This window comes from Ovis aries, chromosome 4, assembly GCF_016772045.2.
Source record: "Ovis aries strain OAR_USU_Benz2616 breed Rambouillet chromosome 4, ARS-UI_Ramb_v3.0, whole genome shotgun sequence".
Lineage (NCBI taxonomy): Eukaryota > Metazoa > Chordata > Mammalia > Artiodactyla > Bovidae > Ovis > Ovis aries.
Genome location: NC_056057.1, coordinates 65,697,191 through 65,703,962, shown reverse-complemented (window position 1 = coordinate 65,703,962; position 6,772 = coordinate 65,697,191). Strand labels below are relative to the sequence as shown.

Here is a 6,772-nt window from a genome sequence, read left to right as displayed (position 1 = left end):
TGAATGGAATTGTTTCCTTAATTTCTCTTTCTATTTTCTCATTATTAGTGTATAGGAATGCAAGACACAAAAATAAACTCAAAATGGATTAAAGATCTAAACATACAACCAGAAACTATAAAACTCCTAGAGGAGAATATAGACAAAACACTCTCCAACATAAATCACAGCAGGATCCTCTATGACCCACCTCCCAGCATATTGGAAATAAAAGCAAAAATAAACAAATGGGATCTAATTAAAATTAAAAGCTTCTGCACAACAAAGGAAACTCTAAGCAAGATGAAAAGACAGCCTTCAGAATGGGAGAAAATAATAGCAAATGAAGCAACTAACAAACAACTAATCTCAAAAATAAACAAGCAACTCCTGCAGCTCAATTCCAGAAAAATAAATGACCCAATCAAAAAACAGGCCAAAGAACTAAACAGATATTTCTCCAAAGAAGATATACAGATGGCTAACAAACACATGAAAAGATGCTCAACATCACTCATTATCAGAGAAATACAAATCAAAACCACAATGAGGTACCATTTCACGCCAGTCAGAATGGCTGCTATCAAAAAGTCTACAAGCAATAAATGCTGGAGAGGGTGTGGAGAAAAGGGAACCCTCTTACACTGTTGGTGGGAATGCAAACTAGTACAGCCACTATGGAGAACAGTGTGGAGATTCCCTAAAAAACTGGAAATAGAACTGACTTATGGGCTTCCCTGGTGGCTCAGAGGTTAAAGCGTCTGCCTCCAATGCGGGAGACCCAGGTTCGATCCCTGGGTCGGGAAGATCCCCTGGAGAAGGAAATGGCAATCCACTCCAGCATTCTTGCCTGGAGAATCCCATGGATGGAGAAGCGTAGTAGGTTACAGTCCACGGGGTCGCAAAGAGTCGGACACGACTGAGCAGCTTCACCTTTACCTATGACCCAGCAATCCCACTGCTGGGCATACACACCAAGGAAACCAGAACTGAAAGAGACACGTGTACCCCAATGTTCATCGCAGCACTGTTTATAATAGCCAGGACATGGAAGCAACCTAGATGTCCATCAGCAGATGAAAGGATAAGAGAGCTATGGTGCATACACACAATGGAGTATTCAGTCCAGTTCAGTCGCTCAGTCGTGTCCGACTCTTTGCGACCCCATGAATTGCAGCACGCCAGGCCTCATAGTCAGCCATTAAAAAGAATACATTTGAATCAGTTCTAATGAGGTGGATGAAACTGGAGCCTATTATACAGAGTGAAGTAAGCCAGAAAGAAAAACACCAATACAGTATACTAATGCATATATATGGAATTTAGAAAGATGGTAACGATAACCCTGTATGTGAGACAGCAAAAGAGACACAGATGTATAGAACAGTCTTTGGACTCTGTGGGAGAGAGAGAGGGTGGGATGATTTGGGAGAATGGCATTGAAACATGTATAATATCATACATGAAACAAATCACCAGTCCAGGTTCAATGCATGATACAGGATGCTTGGGGCTGGTGCACTGGGATGACCCAGAGGGATCGTAAGGGGAGGAAGGTGGGAGGGGGGTTCAGGATGGGGAACACATGTACAACCGTGGCAGATTCATGTTGATGTACGGCAAAATCAATACAATATTGTAAAGTAAGTAGCCTCCAATTAAAATAAATAAATTTATATTAAAAAAAATAAAGGCTTGTTATAGAATGAACACACACAAAAAAAAGCATAAATTCTTCAGTGCTCAGCTTTCTTTATAGTCTAACTCTCACATCCATACATGATTACTGGAAAAACCATAGCTCTGACTAGATGGACCTTTGTTGGCAAAGTAATGTCTCTACTTTTTAATATGCTGTCTAGGTTGGTCATAACTCTTCTTCCAAGGAGCAAGCATCTTTTAATTTCATGGCTGCAGTCACCATCTGCAGTGATTTTGGAGCCCCAAAAAATAAAGTCTGTCACTGTTTCCATTCTCAGCAAGGCCACCCTATTTAAAATTCCAATCTCTCCCCACACAAGACTCTGGGTTTTTCCTTAACCTAACTATTTTTTCCCCTAACGCTTATTTGCTTCTAACAAGTTATGTAATTTACTTCTTTACCGTGTAAGTTCCATGAAGCAGAGGCTTTTTATCTATCCCCAGTGTGTTCCAAGCACCTAGAGGAGCGCCTGACACATCACAGATACTCAATAACTATTTATCGAAGGACTAACTGAGTGAATAAATGGTTATCGCCTCTGATTCCCCCTCCAGTATTGTACCCACTGACTTTGCATCCAGGATCTAAGAGATAACAAGGGAGGGGCCAGACTGTGCAATGGTAAGAAGAGTTGCTTTCACTCTGAGATGGGGAAACATTAGAAGGTTTTGACCACAGGAGGGAGATAATCTGACAGCATCCTTAGCCCAAGATGCTGGGAAGTGAATCCAGTAGTTCAGATAAGAGATGATGGTGGCTTAGATCAGGAAGGAGTGGAAGTGATGAGAAGTGGTGAGAGTCTATTATAACTTAAAGGAACAGGCAGCTGAATTTGTTGGCAGAGAAGATGTAGTGTAAGAAAAGGGGGGGAAAAAAGAGTCAAGGATGACTCCAAAATTTTTGGCCTAAGCAACTGGAAAGAGAGAATTGCCAAAAACAGAGATTAAAAAAACAAAAAACTGCAGGTGAAGTAAGTTTGGAGGAAGCAAGAACAGGCTCCTACTGTACTCAGAATTAACCCAAATGCATAACCACAGCCTCCAGGTCCCTGCATGATCTGGCTTCTACCCACCTGTCCAACTTCATCTCACACCAACCACACTCCCCGTCTTTCATCTTTCACAGTGCTCCAGGCATACCAGCCTCCTTCACTGTCTTGAACAAGCCAAACTGTCTGCCACTTGAGGATCTCTTTGTATGCTGTTCTCTCTGCCTAACATACAACCCCACTCTCCATCACAGCTCCACCTTCCTGCTTTAATCTTTCAGGTCTCAACTTACACATCACCTCCTCAGGTGGGAACTCTTGCCTGACTTCCCAATCAAGAGTTTATTTCCTCTGCAGCACCTACACATCTGTCCATCTTTTTTTTTTTTTTTTAACCTAGATGGTGATTGCAGCCATGAAATTAAAAGACACTTACTCCTTGGGAGGAAAGTTATGACCAACCTAGATAGCATATTAAAAAGCAGAGAAATTACTTTGCCAACAAAGGTCTGTCTAGTCAAGGTTATGGTTTTCCCAGTGGTCATGTATGGATGTGAGAGTTGGACTATAAAGAAAGCTGAGCGTCAATGAATTGATGCTTTTGAACTGTGGTGTTGGAGAAGATTCTTGAGAGTCCCTTGGACTGCAAGGAGATCCAACCAGTCCATTCTAAAGGAGATTAGTCCTGGGTGTTCATTGGAAGGTCTGATGTTGAAGCTGAAACTCCAATACTTTGGCCACCTCATGCAAAGAGTTGACTCATTGGAAAAGACCCTGATGCTGGGAGGGATTGGGGGCAGGAGGAGAAGGGGATGGCAGAGGATGAGATGGTTGTATGGCATCACCGACTGGACATGGGACATGGGTTTGGGTGAACTCCAGGAGTTGGTGATGGACAGGCAGGCCCGGCATGCTGTGGTTCATGGGGTCACAAAGAGTTGGATATGACTGAGCAACTGAACTGAACACTTTTATTTTCCTTTTTCCTCCTCACATACAGAACTTTCCCACACACTGAATTTCTTGCAGCTATAAAGTCATTCAATATTGGTCAGGTACCATTTTATCCCCTAAAACTTTGGGGCATCAAAATATAACAGTAAACAGTGTTAAATCTATAAAATATTTACATAGCACAGCACATTTAAGCTTTAGACACTTGGCAATTAAACCACATTAAAAACTGGACAAGACCCCCAACCTACACGTGCAGAATCAGGTGTTCACAGTCCCTATCTGGTGTCTGTACATGGGTCAAAAGGTAGCAGAGGCAACAGGCAGTTACTTAGAAGGACATGGACCACTATTATCTGGAAGCACATTGTTATCCCAGTGTCATGTACCACTCCACCTTTCTCCAAGGCGGTCTCATAATTCTGGAATGGCAGGTCCTGCTGGTACAAAATGAAGACAGACAACACAACGTTTACTCTGTGGAGACATCCTAACTCCTACTATGCATGTGTAGTGATCTTGAATGCAACTCATCCTAAAAACTTGTCACAGTCATTCTGGGTTTTTAGGTTGGGTGATCCTTCAATCTTGCACTCAACCATTACTTCTGTTACGTTACCATCACTACCAAAGCTGAGCTGGATGGCAACTAGTGGCTTCAGGTAGCTCCTATACAGTTTTTTTCCCGTAATATGGAAAATATTTTAAATCTATCATTCCATTGGGAGAATAAGTGGATAGAACTCCAGTGCTTTCACTCTTTCCAATACAGTGTATCCTTGGTTCTCCCTGAGGCTTTAATCCAATTTTTCTGTTCGTTTTCACAAGAATACAAGGGTTTCTTGCTTGGTAGCCAAACGGGATCATCCACACCACTGCATGCTTCAGGTAAGGCAAGAGGGACTGACATCCAGAAGTCTAGACCCTTCCGCTCAAGTTTCCACTGGCACAATCTGTGAGATTCTTCTGCTCTTCTAAGCCATATGGCTTTAGAAATTGCTTATGGTCATCAATGTACCCTTGATAGGATTCTGAATCAGACAGGCTGAATGAAAAATCCAACACCGACACTGGTTTTGGAAAAACCATTTAAGTCCTGGACTAGGAACCTGGTCACAGTATTGTGGAACCTCATTGTTCAGAGTCTGAAGCATTGCCCACGTTGTGAATGAAAAGAGTGCAGCCAGGAACCCATGAAAGACTAGGTAGAAGAGCAAGATCAAACCCCAGCTCTTGGCGGTGCACCCCAGGAACTCTCCGGTGGTTCGATTGTAGATGAAGAGCTTCCACTCGGCCGGGCTCTGGTTGAAGTCCTCGTGGTGCGTGCGCCCCGACTGCTAGGGGAGCGGCGGCCGCGGGGGTGGAAGCGGCGAGGAGCGCAGAGGCGCCTTCCGGCTCGAGCGGCGCCGCCTGGCGACGCCGACGGAACGCTGGCTGCAGCGAGCGCTCAAGCCGTCTGCGCCGCGGGGCGTCGGGCCGAGCCGCCGCTTGGGCCGTGGGAGCCTGACGTCTCCCATCTTCTTTCTTTATTTAACTTGACTACATCTTGTCTTCTCCACCAGCTTATGAGGTCCATGGCAGCAAGGACATGACTGTCTTGGTCACAACTGCATACCAAGAGCCTGGCACATAATAAGAACTCAGTCAATGTTTATCAATTGGTTGGTTTGAAAAACAGTGTCCATATCTGGAGGGATCTAAGCTAAGCAGGCATTTGTCACTGAGGAAAATAGAAAAAGCAAAATGTTGCGAGATGATTGGAAGAGAAGCATCATTCGTTCATCACCTTCATTTCAGTTCAGTTCATTTCAGTCGCTCAGTCGTATCCGACTCTTAGCAGCCCCATGAACCACAGCGCGCCAGGCCTCCCTGTCCATCACCAACTCCTGGAGTCTACCCAAACCCATGTCCATCGAGTCAGTGATGCCATCCAGCCATCTCATCCTCTGTCGTCCCCTTCTCCTCCTGCCCTCCATATTTCCCAGCATCAGGGTATTTTCAAATGATTCAGCTCTTTGCATGAGGTGGCCAAAGTACTGGAGTTTCAGCTTCAACATCAGACCTTCCAGTGAACATCCAGGACTGATCTCCTTTAGAATGAACTGGTTGGATCTCCTTGCAATCCAAGGGACTCTCAAGAATCTTCTCCAACACCACAGTTCAAAAGCATCAATTCTTCAGCGCTCAGCTTTCTTCACAGTCCAACTTTCACATCCATACATGACCACTGGAAAAACCATAGCCTTGACTAGACGGACCTTAGTCGGCAAAGTAATGTCTCTGCTTTTGAATATGCTGTCTAGGTTGGTCATAACTTTCCTTCCAAGGAGTAAGCGTCTTTAAATTTCATGGCTGCAATCACCATCTGCAGTGATTTTGGAGCCCAGAAAAATAAAGTCAGCCACTGTTTCCACTGTTTCCCCATCTATTTGCCATGAAGTGATGGGACCAGATGCCATGATCTTAGTTTTCTGAATGTTGAGCTTTAAGCCAACTTTTTCACTCTCCTCTTTCACTTTCATCAAGAGGCTCTTTAGTTCTTCTTCACTTTCTGCCATAACGGTGGTGTCATCTGCATATCTGAGGTTATTGATATTTCTCCCAGCAATCTTGATTCCAGCTTGTGCTTCCTTCATCACCTTAGCCACTATTTACTGAGCATCTACCATTGATGGAATAAGCCCTTTGTAGTCTTTAAGAGAAACCACAGTCGTGTTCCATCTCAGTGCTGATGAGCTTTTAATCCAGTATGGCTGGCCCTGCGGTGCCCTGAGCCTTCTGCTCTCTGCTTTGACCACTTTATATAGGGTAACTGGTACTTCACAGGTACAGCAGCATTTAAATTAACTTGCCCGGTGTTTTAATTTAGAAAGTTTGGTGGGAAGCAGATTCTGATAATAATGCTAATACATTATGGCTTAGTAAATGTGGAACACTGGTGAGAAAAATAATTACCATCCACACTTCTATCACCCAGGGAAAATTAGTGGATCCCCCCACCCCTAGTCTTCACTGTTTCTTTTTTCCTTTATTGTCAGTATTACTCAAAAGGCTCACAAGAGCACATGTCCAGAATTACTGGATAAAGTAGGACATTTGGGTGGGAAATTTTTGGATTGGTGAGAAAAATGATATTAGAGAAAGAATAA

The 6,772-nt window shown here is 43.8% G+C and overlaps 1 non-coding gene and 1 pseudogene across 1 annotated transcript; one reads left to right on the top strand and one right to left on the bottom strand.

The window, feature by feature from the left end:
• The first annotated feature begins 713 nt into the window (after nucleotides 1-713).
• TRNAW-CCA (transfer RNA tryptophan (anticodon CCA)) lies at nucleotides 714-785 on the top strand. Its single transcript has one exon. It is a non-coding gene; the product is annotated as a tRNA-Trp (tRNA).
• Nucleotides 786-4,123: 3,338 nt separating this feature from the next.
• LOC101109611 (sodium/potassium-transporting ATPase subunit beta-3-like) lies at nucleotides 4,124-5,140 on the bottom strand (annotated as a pseudogene).
• Between the last annotated feature and the right edge of the window lie 1,632 nt (nucleotides 5,141-6,772).